The sequence below is a fragment of the Aythya marila genome (assembly GCF_965140915.1).
Source record: "Aythya marila genome assembly, chromosome: 8".
NCBI lineage: Eukaryota > Metazoa > Chordata > Aves > Anseriformes > Anatidae > Aythya > Aythya marila.
The window spans coordinates 18,493,868-18,515,783 of NC_139049.1; positions in this window are offsets into that span (position 1 = coordinate 18,493,868).

The window sequence follows — 21,916 nt, forward strand, 5'->3', positions numbered from 1 at the left end:
GTGCTTACAGTTGTCTATTGTCAGGAATCTGATTTGTCAAACACTCTCAGCCAAGTGATGCTGCTTTTACTTCTCTGCAATGCTGATAATGAATGCTGATAAATAATTCTTTAGTATCCCTGCAAGAATACCATCAGCAATTGCTTAGAAGTACAATATTGATAGTCGTGACTATGGTTGATTAAAAGGTAGGGTATTTTCTTCTGTTACATATTCATAAATGAGGAGGAAATTTACAGCCCTTTACATTTAAAGCCTCACCTAAAGGCTGCTAACATCAGTAAAAGTTTTCCTGTTGATTTCAGTGATAAGTGGATTGTATTTAATGGGTAGTTCTGGCTGTAGAAAAGAAGTTGAAAGATTTACCATGGATTAGAAAAATGCAGTCTGATTAGAAACCAGACATTTCTAGCTATTAGTACAGAATGAAAAAGGAAACAGCTTAGTGTTGGGGTAATCATGATGACGGCTTTCCCAAGTCAAGATAGGGAAACACTGTGGAAAGGGTTGTCCATAAATGCATCCAATTGGCAGGGAGCCATTTCTAGATGATTTGTGGCATGCAGTGCATTTGTACAAAAAGTGGATGAATAGAAAGGAAATCTGTTTTAGAAAAAGAACAGAAATTCCCATATGCTACCATTTCTAGGAAACACCGATTTTCTGCATAAACATAAGGTAAGGAGTATGTCTTGTATTATTTATTTCTGACTGGGAGTGTTTCGCAGGGTGAAGTACTTTATGTTGGCTGGCATACATGAGTAAGTCAGGCTCAGATCCCATTGTTTTGTTCTTCTGAAGCAAATGAATGGCAGAGGGTACAGGCATTAGGATGTTACAAAAGCAGTTTCATATAATCCCTGACTAAAGGGATACAAACATAACCAGTCACTTTTGAAGATCTAAAAATGAACAGAGAGAACTTTAAAAACTCACCAATAATAGGAAGGTTATTTGACAAGTCATAGTTAGAACCACAAAGATCTCTCCCATAATGTTTGAGAAAATGAAACCTACTTGGTACTCCTTCATCACTGTGCATGCACCCTCAATTAAAGCAGTGCCCCTGATAGCAGGCAGTATAATCTGCATTTTATTTCACTCATGAGCAAAATAACAAGTTACTCAGGCCTGCGGCACTCATGAGAGATATGGCCCGTGTAATATCCTCTCCACTGAGTTTCCTATTATTAAGCTTGAAATAAGGAGTTCAAAATTAACTGTGACAATGATTTTATCTAGTGTTGGCATCACCATTAGCTTTTGCAGTTTACTGCTAATAAAACTTTAAATTTGCTATTACTTGTAATAACCTTTTTGCCACCTTAGCTGTAGAAATTAGACAAAGAACCCTGCCAAAATGTAGCTAATGATATTTTCTAGACGCATGGAAGAATTGACTAGAAACAGTGGCTGTTATTTGTAATGTGTTAATACAATAAGGTACAATATTTGGGATTTCAGCTGATTAATTTGAAGCACATGCTTCTTTTAACAGTCATTAGTGTTTCATGGTTTACATACTTAGCTGACCAACATTGCATGTAGTGTGTCAAATGGATAAGCATTCTCTCTGCAGCTGTTAGTCTGCTTTTTTTTTTTTTAATTAATTTAATTTAAATTAATTAATTAATTTTAAAATTAATTTAATTAAAAAAAAAAAAAAGAAACACAAGTGAGTGCAGGTAATTTCATATTTCTGAAGTACTGCCAGGATCTTGTACTGGAACTGATGTTAATGAGGAGGAATCCTGAAAAAGTTTCAGATCCTAAAAGTATCACCCCAAGAGAACTTTTTTAAGGTGCTATCCTGATCTTTCAAGAACAACTGCACTCAAGTCATTGGATTTGTACTGCAATATAAGTTGTGGAACTGAAATCTGCAGCTCAAAAAGCACTTTATTATCCATACAATCTTTGTTTATCCTTCTGACATCTTTTCAGAGCTATTGGCTTTCAAGCTTTGTAGGTGCAATTTGCATTGATTTCACTGAGGTAATGGTTTCAGCCTGTGTCTTTCTTCTGACATAATGCCATCCAGAAATACAGATTGTTAAATATCAGTGAAAATCACAAAAGAATTAAGCACAGGCATATCAATGAGAAGGTAAAAGCAAACCAATCAGGCTGAAATGCAAAAGTGCTTTAATATCCTTAGCTAGAGACTTGTATGTAGGTATGCAAATTCTGTATGGCTACAGAATCAGACAGGTCCTAATAGGATGCAGAGGAAACAAGAAGCCATGTAAAGTAACCAGCAGGGGAAATGGCTGATGGTAAGTGTATGTCAAATATCTCTTTTCACACAGTTTTCACAGCTTGGAATACTGACTTTATATGCCTATGCTTTTCTTTTAAGATGTATTTTCTATTTTAAAAGTAGGTGATCACTTTTAAATAATATTTCATTGGTTAGAGCACTTATCTGGGATATGCATCTGCATTCACATCCTTGTCCCTTCACATGCCTGGAACTTGATCCAGCTTTCAGACTATATGCTGTTCTAGACGGATACTTAATAAGGCTGTTATAGTAAGTAGAAAAACAGAGTTAAAGACTGACTAAATAGGAGGGAGTCTAGGAGATAAGAGCCCTGTAGCCTAGGGATTTGGATGTTACCAGAAAGAGGGGGAATTCTTTTCAGCCACTGCTCCATGGCCTATTCATGTGTCCCGTGTGACCATTGTTAAATGTAATTTTTGAGGCATGGACTGGTAGCTAGGATCTCAGCTTCCAAAACTAAGAGTATTAAGTGAATATTGTAGCCACAAGAAGGCCATGCTCTTTCCTGTGGCCTTGCTCTGACGTAAGTGATCTTTAATTCTTCATTTTACACATGAAACAACTTCTGCAGAAGAGGTAAAAATTGTTCATTTCCCTTTCCTCTCTGCATTGCCTTCCTCCATCACAGTTGACAAATGCTACAGGGAGCTGGGTGAAATAAATATGAATTCCATAAAGGACGAAAATGAATGGAACCACAGTTTTCCAAAACTTCAGTGGCCTCAGCGCTAGCTGGATGTGCATCTTTTTGATTATCCAGTGGAATTAGAACAGTTACAGCAGAGATTTGTTGGGAAAGCAAGAAGAGAGATCTTACTGATGCTCATCACGTGCCTGCAGTTCTAATTTTGTTTGCTTATTTTCTCTTTCCCCACTGTCTCATCATTACTTCATAGGAACCGGGCAGAAAGTAATGGACCATGTGAATAGCAAAAAGAAGTTAATTTAATGGAAGCTAGGACTGAAGCATGATCGTATGAGTCAGGCAGGAGAATTCAGGTGATTGCATGAAAGCTGGTAGAGATATAGGAGTGAGAGGACTGAGGAAGAGATAGGCAGTGCAGGGCTGAGATATTCTTTCTCTCTCAATTTGTTTTATTATCCTAGAACTTGTAGTGTAGGTTTTGGCTACCAAGGCAGTTCAAGAGAGAAAAATTATACCTAGATGATCAAAATCAGTTTTATTTTGAAGAAAATAAATCATTTGAGGTAGTATTTATTCCTCTTTCATTTATTTTTTTTTTCTAGTTGTCTGTCTGTCCTTTTCTATTACCTGCCTGTCCCACAGCTTAGGCTCCCCATTGGGATTTTGAAAATGATATTAAGCTCCTTTCATTAATAGCAGCTCAGCTTACTCTGATTATAATACCACCTCTTTAGAGTGCTTGGCCAGCAAGGATATTATTTTAATAATGATGCACTACACATCTTACAAATATACAGTTTCAGTTCTTTGAGGAGGATTTGTCATTCTTAGTCTGTTTTTTCTCCTACATTTTAAATTAGGTTTTTATTTTAAATAATTTAACTACCTTGCTTGAAAACATCACTGTGTGGAGACATAGGCTCATTACCTTGATGCAGCATCTGAGAGAAATCCTAGCAGTGAGGATGACGATGAAGGGTGTAATATACTATCTTACAAAAGGTCATTCTGATGTTGCTCTACTCAGTGCTGCCGTCAAGAAGTCAGTGCTCCCAGCAATATGCTGATAGCATGTGGGTGTAGGTGTTGATAGATAGGGTTGGATGCTTTCTCAGATTTCTGGAGCAGTGAAGAAAATATTTTTAATTGGAGGGGCACCAATGCTAATCTTGAAGCTCTGTTGACACTAATTCTTGAAATAATAATATGTTGAATACATTGTGAAGTATTTCTAACTGGCCTTAGACAATGCACTTGCTGAACTTCCCTGTTCAAGGGACTGCTCTTCATTTCCATGTGAAAATGCTGTAGGTGTACTTGCATGTGATGCCTGACAAAGTATCAAGTAGAGGATAAAAATCTCTGTCCCTAAGTACGTTGTACATGCAAAATGTGGTTTGTTCTGTCTGCTGCTTCCTCCCTAGAGGAGAATAATGTGGGGGGGAGGATGGGACGGGACGGGACAGAATGATGACACATGACATTAACATTAATTTAGCACCAAAATGATGGCTTTCCAACAGCTTGGTTTTATGATATCTTGATACTTTATTTATTTATTTATCTGTTTGTTTATTTTTATTAAAGTTAGATGATTATTCAGATCCCATTCCCAAAATGTTTCCCCAAAAGTTTGTTTTTAGTTCTGCCTATATTCTGAGCTCTCAAGACAGCGGCACCTCTGTCATAAATAAAATGCTAAAAATTAAATATTTGTGTAATCATTTGCAACAGTGGGATAGGCAACAGCAACACGTTCCTTAGTTGTTTTGCAACTGCAGAGAAGCCAGATCAGTCAGATATTTCATTTTAATTGAGAGTTTTTTTTTAGACCTGGTCAGAGAAGCAAAGAAAATTGCATCTATGCCACTTTTGATATGTCAGGTCATACCAAAAGATGTTGTCCAGCAATTTTTGCAAAATATATTTTGACCTTTACAAGCTTTGTCTGACTGACACTGTAGATCATACAGTAGTCCTGCCTATGTAATTAAATACAGTTGTTGCAAATATATTATGATCTAGTATGTTTTGGTCATGGTTTTATCTATTTCATTGCCTCACCTTCAGAAGGGCCAATCACCTCATTAAAATTTTTGTTTAAAGTTTTTCTTCTTTCTCTGAGCAAGAGAAATTCTTATCCTTAAATTATACTGCCTTCTTCTCCCCCCCCCCCCCCCTTTTTTTTTCCTTTTGTTCTTTTCAACCAGATCAGCACGTGTTGGATTAGGTGGAATGAGTATACTTAGGGACTAAAAGTTATCTACATGATCGTCTCGTGATACAACTATTAAAAAAGGATTCTGGGTTTTGAGTTTAAAGGCATGCCCAGCCTAACTGACTGGCAAACATATTAGGCAGTTAATGTCAAAATTGGGAAAATTTTTGACTGAGGTGTACTGTAAAGAGAGGATTGGACATGGAGCAGCTTGAAATTCAAATTGAGTCAGTATGCAAAATAAATGAGAATCCAAATTTATGAGAGCCTCTCTTTTAGAGAAAAGGAACTGCTTGAAGTCTCCAAGTCTGTCAAACAGTCCTTCTCAGTGGGTACTTCTGTCATTTATTTCGGAGTCAGTGCAGTGGGGAAAGCAGCAGAGGAGGGCAGTGCAGTTTGCTGATGTATTCGGCATACAAAATGGCTGCTGTGCAGGGAGAGCGCTGCAGTGCCGTGTTGGTCACCAGTTCTCTTGCTTTGAACTTTGTTTCCCTTCCGTGGCTCTAGCTGGCCCGACCAGCTGTCTGGTTTCTGCATTGTCTTTCTCAGGCCAAACAGAGCTATGTGAACTGTCTTGTCTTCATGTGTAGCTTTTATCAAGAGCAATTCAATTTTGTGGTACAAGTGGAAAGAAATTGAGGAGGAGGAGGAAAAATACAAAACAAAACAAAAACCCACCTCCTTACAGTGCGGCATTTGTTTTGGTTAAATTAAAGTAGCCATGGTTGTAGAAGCAGTAAATTTTGAGATAATGATAGAAACAATTGTTTTTAGTCTAACTTTATTATGTTAATTGATTTGATGACTTGAGAGGAAGGGGTTTTTGGATGGATAGGTGTTAGCTGGAGAGAATTCCTGTGGAGCTGAGACAGAAACTGCTGTTTAGCATCAGTAAATGGAGAGAGATCAGTAGGATGTACAGTAAGAAGGTTGTAATGGGCCATAAAACTAATGTCTTTATTGAGTCCATGATTTTTAGTATCCATTAGTTACTGAGTTCCTGGATTAACTCTGGAAGGTATTCTATAAATCTTGTGTAGGAATGAAGGCTGAAAGGTCACTGGGGAGGGGCTGTTTGGTGAAAATACTTTCTTGTTATTAGCTTTTTATTAGATTTATTATATTTTTATTGATTATCTGAATTCAGTTTAACACAAAATATCTGAATTGTTTTTTAAATGGTTGCCATGAGGATCCTGTCCTCCTCAATATAGAGTTCACTAGATGGTAAAATAACATCCCATACTCTAACAGCATCACAGTGTACCTTAGAAGTGTATAAACCCCAGGATGACTCTGAGAGGCATTTGGCATGGGTTTATATTTCCTCTTTCTACTATCAGGTGCTAAATTTGCTCTGATAGCTAAAGTTCCCGGTTATCCAGACATCCAGATATACTCTGGAGAAATAAAAGTTTTAAGGAAAGTTAGTAGGTTTTATTTGGTCTGAAAATGAAGAAATAAACTCCCAAGTGAATCATCATCAGACAAAGCTGTTGGCACAGTGACTATTACAACTCTGCTGCTGACACATCACCTTTCCCCTGCTGGCTTTGTGGCCTTACCTCTTTCCCTGGCCCAGCTTGTCTGAGTCCCTCAGTCAGCTGAGGCAGCTTACGATAATGATTATTTTTTCCAATTCAATATTTATGAGTTTCAGTTTCTATTAACATCTTTAAATGGTATTTTATAGTGTCTACTCTGGTGAGTAGAAGTGAGAGTAAAGGGCTTGAATATTTATGAATGCTGAAGAGTGATTAAGCCACCAGAACAAGAGCTATAAAAATATTTGGTTGTGAAGCCTACAAAGAGCTTAACAGATAGCCCTCTGTCTTTGCTAGCAGGAACTGAGGGAAACTCTCTCTCTCTTTTAACTTTAAAACACAATTTGTTGTTAACACTCTTCCTTAGCTTCAAGAGAAATTGCACTCTTTAACTCTCCAGGAGCTTTTAGTTTGCTCTTTAAGGTCCACAAGGCAAGAAATGCTGGCAGACCTACCACAATGAACAATCCTTCAAGAAATACCAAGAGAAATTGTCCTCAAACATTTTATCTTTCGAGAAGCCAGCTTTCCTCTCAGAGAGGACAGGCATTCTATTAGCTATAAAATATAACTGGCTCAGGTATTGCAACAAATCAGGTGTCTGCTGGTAGGCATAGAAAACACAAGCTTGTATATACAGTCTCAGCCCTTGGAGTAATTCTTGTTCTTGTAAGCATGTAAGGCAGGCTGCACTGCTGTCATGACATGAGATGTTATTTTGCTGGTTAGTGACACTCACAGTATGCTTTTTATTTAAAAGAAAACAAGTTAAGTATGGTTAAATAGAAATATAGTAAGTGTCAGGAGAGTGTAGTGTTTGAAACTGTAAAGCAACGATAACAAATTAGGTTATATTTTTTTTGGCTCTTCAGATAACCTGAAATAGGAATCCTGAAAAACAGAGTTTGTATGGGGCAGCTCAGAACTAATTGCAAATTCCCATTTATTGAGTGCCTCTGTTCAACACAGGGCTTTAGAGACTTTGCTGTGGAGAGGCAGAGGCAGACAGCACCTTTTGACACAGGTAGGCATTTCACAGCGAGTAACAGTCAGGTCCCTTCTGTAAACGTCATTTCAATTTATAAAAAGAGAAAGAAAAGTAACTCTTCAAAATAGATGTATGGTCCTAGAAGCAAAATGCTGCAGGGGAGGCTGTTTGTGTTTATATTGCTTAAGAAAGGCCATTGGTCATAACCCTGAAAAATCTTAAAATCATGTTTTTATAATGCACAGGGAAACTATTTTAACTAGGCTTCAGGATCTTCCTAACATATTTTCCTCTTCATATTGCTGCTAGAATTATAATATTTTAAGCTACCAGAACAACCAATGTTTCTGTGATTAAAATATAAATTTTGAAGTGTAATGACTTACCACTAAATCCTAATGTATTTTTGTTTTGTTTTGTTCCATTTCATTTTGTGGCTCATTTCTTGCTGTGCACTCCCAAAAATCTTCAACTCTCCACTTTCTTTCTGAGTCACGAATGAATTTTTAAAATAAGCACTTGTACTGTGAACCATAAAGCAAAATATAGAGATGGAATCAAAAGAAGAAGGTAAATTACTTTTAGTGTTCTGCAAAGAAACTTTCACTTGGCTTTTCCTGTTGTTCTGAAACTGTGGAAATCAATATAGAAACATATATTCTGAAGGCAGGTCATCTGTGCACTGGATGTTTGTAACAGTGAGCTTTGAAGGCGATACTTAAGCCCCACCTGACATGAATCTACAGTTCTTTGCTCTAAGCGTCCCCATGAAACTACATTTTAGCTGTGGCTATCCATCTCAATGGCTATTACTTTTTACTGTCAATATGACACAAGCAAGATAAAAGTCAGTTAGCTGTACATGTCTATTATAAACTTGAAACCTCAGAAAGCCTTTTTTCACGATAGAATGGATGTCACCCACCAGAAGACCCACAAATGCTACTTTCCTGGTATGTAAACCGAAGTTGCCTTTTAGTTTCCCTCCAATCAATCCATTCCTGAGTATCTTTACTTTGAGATCCTCTTGGCCATTCAACTTCACTGAGCTGAGGAAAACAGACTTGAAAAGTGAGAGTAGAACTTATTTGCCAGGAGAAAGAAGCAGTAGATGGGAGTGCTGACATGCTTCAGATCCTAACATGAGAAAATGGCAGTATGTGTGCTCTGTTTTAAACTGTTATAAGCCCAGGTAAAACTTAACAGTTTTAAACTGACAGCATGAAAATAAAGAAGAGAATCATGGGTTCTGTGGGGAGACTTCAAAGCATGTAAGGATAGGTGGAAATTACTGTAAAAAAATCCCCATTTGGAAGGTGCCAAGCAAAGTAAAGAAATAACCTGGGGCCACTTTGTGCGCTGGATAAGAGAGAATGCCAGTGGGTCCGTGAGGCCTGGCATGGGCAGGAGCAGATTGCTGGGTGCACCACAGACTGCACCTGCCTGGGGCTGCGGGCACAGCCAATGAAATCTATTCTCCTACAGGCTTTTGGATGTCCTCGGGCTCAAAAAATGCAGGGTGAATTTTGAAGCTTTTCCTGAAATTAGGGTGTGTGTGAACATCTTCTTTAATGTCTGTTCCTTCACAGTACTTTTCTGTGCTGAAGCATGTGGCTTCATGAAATATTTAGGAAATCACATTTTTGTCAAATTGCTAGAAATTGGCAACAGGTAGAAAAATGATTAACAGAGAACACAGATATGTGTTCATAGCACCTTCTATGATAAAATTGTTGTGCTAATATGCGTTCTATTAACCCTCAGTGAACAGTTTCCAGTTTTTCACAGGCTTGTCATCAGTTTTTAATGTATGCTTCTTCCCTTGTATTTTGCATCTGTTTATGATGAACCCCATTAATGACTTGTGGACTCACAGATGAAGAATATGTGAGGAACTAGATGCTTATGTATTTTCTTTTAATTTATATCCTTACTGGAATTTAGTGCTTTACTGGAATTGTAAACCTAAAATAATGCATTAGTATTAGGGCAATAAATACATGCTGAACATACTTGCAGAAAATACGTTACTCTGGAAAAAAAAATATACTTAGGAGTTTGTTGGCTAATACAGCAAATGTTCATGTTGAGTGAGTTCCGAGAAGAATTGTGAATGAAAAGAAATTATTATTATTGTTATTATTATTATTATTATTTTTTTTTTTCCCAGAGGTGCTCTCCTTTCTTGAGATTTTTTTTCTTAAATGCCTGTCATCAAATACAATCTGCTATATTTCCAAAGCAAAGCAATAGTATTTTTAAAAGTCAAAGTGTAACTTGTCATCTTTCTGTTTTAGGTAGCACCTCAGAAGGGACCTAACTTTATCAGCAAGGAAGTACCCAAGTCTTCTGTAACTTAACTAACTTCATAAAAATGAATGTCTTACAGAATGGTCCTTGCTTCCAAAGGCATCACGTTCCCACCTTCTTGCTTCATTGGTACTTCCAATGCACCTTCTGGAAGCAGTAATGCTTTTGCAAGAAGGATGTGTAAAAGAAAGGGGCTATGTTTCTTCATGTCTGTACATGGGAGTGTGTGCAGGGAGGCTGCTGAGCTGCTGTCTGGCCGTTAGCAGGCAGGACAGAAGGGCAAAACGCTTGCTGCTCTGGGAGTTAGCTTGCTGTGTCCAGTGTTGGAGCCTGTGGACTGCTGCTGGTGTTTGTTTTTAATGGTTCCTTTTTTAATAAAGGTCTTGAAAGAGAATAACTGAGGTCCTGAAATACTGTGGGAGAGATTCCTGTGACTCTGTTAAGCCTTTTTTCAGTTACCAGAATTATGATTTCAACAATGGTAATAGCAATGCAAAAGTCTATCCTGGAAGGACTTTCAGAAGTATTTCAACTGTCAGTTCTTATAGGTGCCGTTACCTGCTCTGTCCTTTATGTGCAGCTGAGATTAAGTGTGAATGTATGTGCGTGTTAAAGGTAAATTTGGGTGACTCTTCTGAGGAGCTTATGGAGTATGCTTTCACAGAATAAAACAAAACTCAGTTGACATCAGTTGATACTATTGGTTTATAAATGTCCAGATTTTTCTTTCTTTCTTTGGTTTTGTTTTTAAAGTCAAATGGTTTATTTATTATTATTGTTATTGTTGTTGTTGTTGTTATTATTATTATTATTATTATTATTATTATTATTATTATTATTATTATGGGGCAAAGTCATGTTTTTGACATGACCCTTAATGCAGAATTTTGTTGGAGAGGCAAATTACTGTACTCAAACTGTTCTCGCATTGGGTGGCCTGGAAAGACGGTGTTAGCTTCCAACTGTGGGCTCAGTCTTGGCTTGGTATTTCTGAATTGCATACTGCCATGTGTATGGAGGTGTGTGCTAATGTAGGGAACTATGCAGCTGAGGGAAAACAAGTAATAATTACTTGTGTAAGAAAAAGAAATTGAAGTAATGGAGTACTAGACTCTTTTTCAGTGACTCACAGTACCAATGTCTTACATGTTCCAAAGAGTTAGTTATACTTTAAGAGGAGCCATCAACATCTTTTCTGTATTCAGTCCCTCATATTAATGGTAATTGCTGATGCATCTTTTATTTTATTTATTTGTTTTAAGGAAAAATAGAATCTTTTGTCTGAATATTTTTAAGATGGCAAATGAAAAGTGGCATTGTTTGAAAATCCCAGTGGTGTCATAATGAGACTTCACATAAACATTAGATCAAGCAACCACAAGCAGTCTGTGAATTATTCTGGGAAGTTTTTAAACATGGGATATATGACATTATTTAAGTATTTATAAATGTCATCTCATCTGTTATAAGGAAAGCTAATAGACTGTTTTGCAGACATTTCAGCTCTAAAAAGCAATTGCTTCTGTAATCTATTTCTATAAAATGGGCAAAAGTGGAAGCAGACGTACTATGGGTCAATACCAGTGAAAGGCCTTTCTGCAGACAAAAGATTCACAGTCCATTAAGTTTCAGGTCTGCCCTGATATGGATTCCTCTGATGTATTACTATTATATCCTATTTTTGTTGACTCAGTTACTATGTCAGCAAAACCAAACGTTTTGGCTTGTGTCCCAGCATCAGGCTGTCTATGGAGGATATGTTTTTGCCTCCACCACCATGACAGTAATGAGAAACTGGCATTAGTTTGATTTGCATAATTGTACGCTTCTAACTTAGTCTCTATGTCAGTAGGAGACAACTTATTGTGATGATACTCACCGCACATTATTCATTTTGTGCAATCAGCATTTATTTATGCAAATTTCATCATTACAAGAGGTCATTTTCCAACCTTCTACCATGAAATCACTTTCTCTGCCCATGAATAGTAAGAAAACACCATAGGAGAGCAGCCAGGTGTATTTGTCATTCACACTCATTGGCCAAGACACTGCAAAGGGCTTATTGTGTGTGTGCGCATATGTTTTTAAAATTACGTTTTATGAAAGATTGACAGCTATGATGACAAAACTAAAATTTGATAGACCACATGTGATTATTTTAGACAAATGCTGTCAAAAAGGCGCACACAAAACCCCAAACAAAACCAACCCGCTGTCTCACTAGTTCTGAGAGTTTCTTTAAGAATAATTTATAGACTGAAAAAAAATATTTTGTGTTCCCCAGATGATCAGTGGAATGTTTTCTGTGATAAGAAGCAGAACCCTGTAATTTATTCATGTGAGAGATAAAAAGACAGAATAACAAACTAGGATGTCCCACTTGTAGCAGCAACCTGAAATAGCAATAAATGTTGAAAAAGCTTATCAGGATCATTTGGATATTAAGGATTCATGAACTAACCTTCAAGACTCTCTTGACAAAAATGTTTCCAAGGTCTCATTGTTTATCTTACCATTAGTGGTAGAGGACCCTCTTAAGGTTTAGTTTGCAAGTAACTGAAATGACACCAGAAATTACACTGTTCCCAAGACAATCACTTCTAAGTTCAAAAAGAGTTAGAATATGTCAGTGCTTAAAAGGTAGCAGGAAATTACACAGAGCAGGTAATTTGGGGGCTAGCTGACTGACAGAGCGATGAGTACTTAACAGATTGCATCTTGACAAGGGGCACAGACAGTTCACTGGACTTGCTACCATGCAAACTATTGCTGAAAATAAAAGAACAAAAGCCCAAACATGGCTTTATCTTTTATCTTCCCAAGAATAATGAATAGGAATCCTGCAATTCCAAGCAGAAAAAATGGCTGTGATATACCAGCAGTTAGACTAAAATCATATTATAAGTATGCAGAAAACAAACCCACAGGTGGGCCACATTTATAAGGAATGATTGGGTTTCTAATGGCCCTTTTTATGCCAAAAAATCTATAAATCAGATGTTGTACCACACACAAAAAAAGTCCGTTTTTCAGGAATGTAGTTTAAATCTGTTTATATGCTTGCTAAGAAAGAAGCTTTCTAATTGACAAGTATGTACATCTGGAAGGGAAATTTCTATCCACAGGTGTGCATCGATGGATTATTTTTACAGTCCTTGCTTAATGTGCAAATATAATCATCTCTCCCAACATATCCTGTTCTATGCTTCTTGAGTGAAAAGGTTTTTAAGGAAAACTCAGCTGGGCAACCAATGCTGTATGATCCTCAGGTGGTAAATGAAAGTATGTGAGTACAGAGATAGTAAGAATCTCTGTATCATTTACCCACAGTAAACTGACACGCTGGATTAAGATTAAAAACGGTATAGTTAGGAGTTTCTGATATTTCTTTGATTTTTTTTTTTAATTTATTTTATTTTTTTTATTTTTATTTTTTTTTTGTGGTTATAAGCTAATTTGGAAAGAAGTAAGGGGAGATGAATCGAAAGAGCCATAATAAAACTATTCAAGAACAGAATGAGAAAGGGAGTCCCAAAAGAAAAAGATGAAAAATACTATGGAAGAAAAGTGAAGAAAAAGGTTAGAAAAAAATGCTGCGAGATATGAAAAGTCTCAGTGAAGCAGAAGAATAAAAAAAATGAATTTCACAATAAGAGCCAGTGGACTTAGAAGAAATGACCAAAATCCCAAATTACTCAGAGTAAAAGATGGCCAAATGATATGGACCTGTTGGATGCATACAAAAGATGGAAATACAGAAGGTGGGACTAAAGCAGGTATTCATCTACGATATTTGTGGAGTGTTTATGCTAGGCAAAACACAGGAGTTACAGCCTTGAACTAGCAACAAGATGAACTCTGAGTAAGTACTATGAATGGATGATTAAGAATGGAAAATGTAGATGTATGATAATGCAAAGAGCTATTTGGAGACTGCAAAAAGTACAGTATATTTAAGCTTTGAGGGAAAGTATTTGGAAAACCTGAGACATGGAATGAAATACTCATAAGAGGCATATTTGCAGGACTTGAGAGACCCCAATAGGATAGCTGAAGGGCAGAGGCAAGAAAAATTGACAATAGCAGCCCAAAGAGCAAACAGTTGCATCTGGAAGAAATGAAGGGCAGATTTCTCTCTAAAACTTCACTTTGAAAATAGCTTTCTTCAAACAGAACAAAAACCCCAACAGTATTCTTTCTAATTTCACTTTTATGTTACAGAACTGGTTTAAGTAACAAACAAGAATTTCCTCCCTTTGTTAATTAGATGGATATATCATATGCAAAACGATTCCTTATGGACCCTTTGATTTCATGAGGTCTTACTTCAGTTATGAGCAGCCCCAGGCATGGCAATGATAGCTAATGAATGCTTTTTCTTCATTGCCTCTGAATGGTTATTTTGTCTATTCACCCTTCTTGGACAGAAGAAATCATAATGGAAGGAACTGGAGAAATTCAAGTGTGCCCTTTGCTGGTAGAAGACAAAGACTTCTTGTAGTTTATCCTGAAACTAATAGATAGTCCGTAACTCTCAGATTTTAATCTCGTGTCACACTGCAGCTAATACAAGTAGAAGGTGAATTATATAACCTAACTTCCAACTGTCATATCTCTAGCCCAATTAAAATAGTCAGTCTCAGGTTTTAGCATGGTTCTCATCTGTCAGGCGTGGCACCAGACTTGCTTGTCAGAATTCATGAGAAACATTTCTATAGAAGACATGACATATCTGAGTACAAAATTCCAAAGGTTAGTCTGTTATATTCTAAGTCTTTGTTTCCTTCCATTGTACCTGAATTAGTGGAGTTTTACTGACTCACGGAACAAGCTCTTCTATAAGAATTCAAGTACTTCCTGACTGTGGTTAATCCAAAATAGAGTAAAAATGGTTTGTCAAAAAAAATTAGAGATTACGAAGTGGGTAAATCACAGAGAACAGATTTTTTTTCAGATGTGCTGTTCACTGATATGTACAAAAATATATATCAAATTCTGATGCTGTATTTATGCCAGAAATCCTTGCATTCACTGCTTAGATTCTCTGATAACTGGGTATGGATTGTCAGACAAATATATGGAGAGCTGTAGAAGACTGTGGGGTCTTGAAGTTGGAGTTTGATGGTTGAAGTTGTGTGAACTCTGATTATGGTCTAGTGTTTCAGCCCCAGTCTGTCTCTAATTTTATACCTGCTCTGTGTATATGTAATATGGAGTGCTCTTTCTGTTAAACGGCATCACGTGAGGTACATATTGCTTAGCAGTCATCCAAACTGTGCCAGTGGGTTTCTTTTATCTAAATCAACAGCATGTGTGGATGCTTGTTGCAGATTTCAACTACACTATGCCAATGATTCACACAAGGCAAAGGCCTGTTTGTTGAAAAGAAATGTATGGCCATGGCAATTATGATGTAGCTGAACTGTTCTAGTGGTGAAGTGTCTTTGATTCTATATAATAAAAACCATGCAGCCTTGAAAATATTTATTAAAATGTTTTAAAATGTATTATAACTATTGATTTGTGGATGGGCAGAATGAAAAATGCAGAAACATTATACAAGGTTCAGGAGAATGCCAGCTGCTTTGAAGTTGTGTTTTAACTTCTGCAGTTACCTTTCCAAACTCTGCTGGCACCCTTCTGGATTTGATTCAGATGCTGAGGGTTGAATTCACCTTACCTGTCTTCAGTCATCATAAGGTAGCATTTTATCAATGTTTATCACCAGGGCATGTTTTATGGTCAATGGAGAGAGGAAGTCATGTTCACAGGGGAATTCTGCTGAACTTTTGTTGTCACCTACCTGGTCCTCTGGTCCTCCAGAGGTGCTTGCTTTTTCCATTTTTTTATTTTTATTTTTTTTAAGTTTTATTTTTCACAGAGGAGACCTGGATGATTAGCTTACAGGAGGTTCTTCACATTTATATGACTGATGTTAGCACAGGTAAATGTGTGCCAAAGTGGACAGTACCACACATACACAGTATATGTCATACATTTCACCTTTGCAGAAAAGGTATAAAAAATACTCATAAGTTTCAAAATGCTAGGATTGAGCCCCAAGGTTACTCAGGTGGATGAACTAATGTAAAAGCCATGTGTTAAGTACTTAGATCATTTGTAACATTTCTTTTAAAACAAACAAACAAACAAACAAAAAACCCTTTGCCTTTTTGGTAGACCCTTTTAACTTTTTTACCTTTTTGGTAAAAAAAAAAAAAAAAAAATCAGAAAAAAAATAATTCAGAAAAAAATAATTCAGAAAATACCTACCATAAACTGGATTTAGGAACTGAATGTTAAATTTTGCTCTTTTGACTTCTCTTGATTTGTTTGACTCCAGTAGAACACTATCAGATAATTGAAAATATGACTTAAAAAACCGTAAGCTTAATAACAACCTTTTTTTTTTTTTTTTTTTTTTCAGAATAATCCCTGTAATGTTTACATATATCCAGATGATTGAGGAATTAATTCACATTATCACTTAACTTCTGTCATTTAATGCTTACAGGCAGCAAAACGTGGTGGTCCTTGGTACAGAGTGCATCACCACAAACTCTGACAGATTAAGTGCCCACTTTATAACTGGTATCTTCACTGGATCATGACAGATCACTGTGCTTTGGAAACACTTGCTTAATGACGTGATTTACAGCTCACTGAGGGGAGCAGAGGAAGAGACAAAGGGTTGTTATGGAACATGCTGCTGCAAATGAGTAATGCAGTGTAAATGTGGGCTGTTATGAAACTACATTGTCATGGGCATTTGTAAAGTTGTCAATATCCGTCAGTGAACAACCAATGTTTCTGGTTCACTGAGCGCTGGTAAATGAGACACCTTACACATTGATTCTGTACCTTCAGTAAAAGGTATGTTTATGTTGTGTAGTGTCACTGAACAGAGTATCCTGTATGTTTGCTGACCTTTCAACTAACACAAAAATGTAGTCATGTTAATGCAGAAAAAAGGAAGATTTTTACAGAGAGAAAACTTAGGTGAAGGACTCAAGCTCCTGGCTGATGACATGTTTTCATTGCCCCAAACATGCACAGGCTGCACGATGCAGAATTTATGAAACTTTTAAGTAATCAGTTGTAAAAATGGCTATTTAAATTGGTATCTTAATAAATCTTTCAATCTTAAATTTGCAGGGAACTAAAAGACATTACAGAAGCATTCCTGAATTCTGTTACCTTGACTGTAAGTTCAGTTTGAGCAATATTTCCTTTTAAAAACTTAATCCTTTTTCAAAAGAGGTTCAATATGGCTGTTTACATAGAAAAATATAATGATTTAATTCATGAAATGTCAGAGGTTGTATGGGTTTTGGCTTTTCAAACTTTTTGCAGTCCTGCAGGTATTGAACATTGTTCAATGTGTGCCTAAGTTACTGTAGCAGACCATTCCTTGTAATCTTCAACTCCTCTTTTGCCTTCAACCCGCAAACCATGGGGAAAAGCCCCCATTTAAAGGGGAAATAGCTGATAGAATTTATGGAAAATGTGGGATAATTTGCAACACTTTGCATGAGTTTGCAGCATGTCTTTCCTCCCATGTATTTACCTTGAATATTGTTTCAAGTCCCAGAAGCATTGGCAGAAGCTTTCTTTATTCACTGGTCCTTGGTTCTGTTAAATGCTCTAGCAATTCCTCCAGTGTTTTGGTTGCTGAGAAGGACCAAACAAGATGTTGTCTGTGTTATCGTGACAGCTTCTGCCTTGAATAAACAGTTTCAGTATGAGAACTTAATGTTCTTAACAATTTACTTTCCAAGACCATGAATGTTACTGGATATCCTAGGACAAGGGCATCATCTTACATCCAAAGGCAACTTTCCTTCATCTCATATTATAGATGGATATCAGAAGAGATCATATTCTTCAAATGTTAGACATTAGTGCTGATACAAACCTGCATTGCTAAGTGTAAAAGATTGTAACTTCATAAGAGCAACATTAATTCTATCCTATTACTGCATAGAGTCTTTTTTTTTTTTTTTTCCTATATATATATATTCCCTCTTATCAGCTGTTTGGTACTTTCATTAGGTCTCTATTAGTGCTGTATATTCATCTCAAAGGCTAATTCATACCTTCTTAACTCTCTTGACTTTAAAAGGTTTTACAAGAATTTTTCCACCACCAGTGCAGATACCTCCCCATTCTCATTTCCTCCTTGCTATATTGAACCATCTGAACAGCTAGTAATTCATTTGCTGTTCATATTCATAGGATACCTTGTTAGGTAGCAGTTCCAAAGCCTGCTGGAGATGATCATGGCAGAACCTCCCTCTATAGTAATTTGAGAGGAATACCTTAGGTCATAACTCAAGCCCTTAAACCTGTATAATTTCATGCTCCACTTACTGTAGTAGTAATACTGTAGTAGTCCATTTCTAGAATTTTATCTTAAGCTACCAGCTAACCACAATTTTTCTTGAAATAAGATTTAGCATTTCCTTGATGGTTGAAATGTCATCCTAGTTCAGCACAAAGATTATCTAGTCAGATAGCAGGTTGTGTTAAAGTTTGTAATAATGTAGTAATTTAGGTTTCCCAGCTATTATATTCATTATAATTAAAGTGGAGTCTTCTGCAGCACATCCTGCTATTTCTATTTTCTTTTCTACTTATGTTAGTGTGTACAATGTGGTTACTTGTCGATCAGACCATACTGTATTACTATGCTCTTTAAACATTGATGTTTGTGGTTTAATTCAGCAGAGATACAAAACAAATTTCCTTGGATTAGACTGCCATCCACTGCAATGACCACTGTATCACTTGGGAATCATAGAGCGTTCCTAGTTCTTTTAATACCTACTCCAGTTCTTGGTGTTGTGGGGTTCTAATACATGGAATATCGTGTAGCAAAGAAAATAAGGACCTTAGTGACAGGCAGCTACATCCTTAAAACACACAGATAGCCTGTTCTGAGCCTGTCTGCAGTATTTACCTGCCCCTTTTCAGGCTTATGGAATTCCTCTAGGTATTGACCTAGTTTTGGTTTAGAGCGTTTATACTGAATTTCTCATTCCCATTAGTGGTACATTCTTACACCTACTATTACTTCTTACTTATTAGGTCACTTCCAATAGGGGCTTAGTTATTCCATGTCATGGAAGCATGACAAACAGCACTCATTTCCAACCCCATGTAGGAAAAATGAATTCCTATGCTTTAAGAGTCTGCATAGAAGTCAGCAGTTTTAGCTTGAATTTATTGTTCTTTATGCACAAATTTATTCTTTTTATCATTAATAAACACAGTTTAGAAGGATTCTAATCCAACCAAAATCTTGTGATTTTTCTTACTTTTCCCAATCTGCTGTCCATCCTCCCTTGAGCCACTGCTGGTAACAAAATATGATTTGAGAAACTGCTGTGGTAGATTCTGTGACCTACAAAAACTACTGGCCAAAATTATTCTTGTTCCATCAACAAGAAGATCTTACCTGATTAATAGAGGAAATTAGGAATGGTTATTTATGTCAAAGATTTTTGAGATTTTCTTCAGTACCCTTCAGGGCCTGAGAATGGGCCTATCCTCCAGAAAAATTGCATTTGTCTGTGATGAACAAAGTGTACAATGCACAAAAAGTGTTTAATGCTGGTCCCATGAATAGCAGAGAATTTATTCCCTCAAAAGGTTTTTAACACAGGAGGCACTCAGCATCTCACAGAATCGTACGGAAGGGAATGCGGAAGTCTTTTATAGGACACAGCGTACTTTACATAGGAATTTCACACAGTACTTACTGGAATATCAATATGAAATTATAAATATCTGGCTCTGATTTAAATATAGAATTTCAAACATGCTCTGCTCTTGGTTGAGGAAAGGAGGCTCTTGGACTGGTTGTGGGGAAGGTGATGGAAGATATGATGCAGTAAGAATGGACAGAAGTAACAGAAATTTGAGCCCCAGATGAGCATGATGTTTAAGCTATCTGAATTTGAATGTCTGAAGGAAAGCTTGCACTGAGAATGAAATCATAGAGCAACCCCCCCAAAAGGGCTATTACATGTATGAGGGCATTAAAGAATACTGATTATGTAGCTGATTGAATGTACAGTCAATTTAAGAGATTTGATCCTGAGTTTATCTTAAGGCCCATTTTTGACCACAATAGAAAATGAGTACTCTCTGAGATGTGTTTTTCTTTTTTTTTTTTTTTTTTTTTTTTTCCTCCATACTGGGCATCCTAGGGAAATGTTTCTCTTCCTGAAGGTGCTTCAGGCTCAGTACTCCTGTGCCCTGCTAATGCCTGTGAAGTGTTTAGAATACATTTTTTTGAAATTAATTGAATACACAAAATCAAAAAGAGTTGAAAAAATGTTAAAAAATTTATGAATACTGGTGACTGATCAGAGCACACAAAACCTTAGAAGCTTTCCATCTTATCTTACGTAGGAGCCGTCTTTGATCTTCTTCCTCTCAACCTTTTACATGGCTTTCTTGTGCTATTATAATTGTTCTCCTAATATTGTAGGGGAATGAAAGAATCAGTCAAATTCCATCTAGGAGGTGGCACATTGCAAAAATTAGAACATCTTAATTTTATATACAAGTGTAATTTTTTTTAAGTCTACAACAATTTATTGGTATTAAGGTAAATGGTTTGTATAACTTAAGAGAGTAAAACCTTACACAGTTTTTGGGTAAGGAAAAGTTCGTGTGACTGTCTCTGTAGGCATTTCTTCTTATGATTAAACAAAATGTTAAGGATTAAAAATGTATTGAACTTAAAAAAAAGAGATTATTATCCACTTTAAGAAAGTAACTTGTAAGTTTAATGTCATTTATCACTTGGTTAATTAAAAATAGACTGAAAACCACTAGTTATTAAAATGTTATATATGAATGTAGTAATTCAATCATTGCTGTATAAAAAAGTAGGACTGAAATCTATTTGCATAGAACAAAACTATGCGTATAAGATCTGAATGGACTAGCATCCCTTGCTGTATGCTTTCTCGTGTTTCGACCTTTACCTCAATATAAAACTAAACGGATAGATCATGGGCTTGTATGTGAGGTGTGCGGCTTATCCTAGTAATCCATTTAACATACTCAGGAAGTGTGGTTTGTTAACATCTGACCTAATTCCTTATGGAACTTCTAGAGAGACTCTAAGGGAGTATGAAATGATGGCTTTCAAAGTCAGTAGTTTCCTCTTATTTTTACTAAATGCACTAGAAACTTCTCAAGATAAGGTTATATGAGAGTTTCCATTCTATGTCCCTCTTCACTTGTGTATTAAATATTAAAATTTTCTCTTTAAAATTTTCAGTGTCTTCATAAACACAGTACATATACATTAGAGTATACATTAGATTGTGATCAATATTAAGAAAAACAATCTCATAAAAAGTATTCCTAAAGTAGAAGTTGAAGGCTGCAATTTGTAAGAGATGCTACTCTTCAGTGACTGGAAAGCAGCACCTGCCTTTATCCTGCAATATATCTGGTTTGCTATTTTTTCCTCTTAGTAACATCTTACTAGAACTACTGTGGTCATGAAGAAGTGCACACTGCTAAGTGCTACATAGGCATAGCACCTCAAGCTGGTCCCAGAAAGTTTATGATTTTCCTGATTATCTCCACTTGCTGTGTTTTGGTTCACATCACAGAACTCAATGTGTGTGTGCAAGATTCCTTTTCAATGAGACTAAACCACAGGATACATTCCACAAGTAAGCCTTGTACCCTCCAGCCACTAACAGATATTCATCCCATGGCACAGGTATAAAGGCAGTGAAGTAACCTTCTTCTCTTGTATCTAATGCATCGACAACCTAGTGTTGACAACACTTTCAATCATTTATTTTTCCCTGCATTACAAGACCTTTGGGATCAAAAGTATAAGAGGAACAGAGAGAGCATATGGGGTGTGCAAATAAGGCAGGATTGGTCCCTT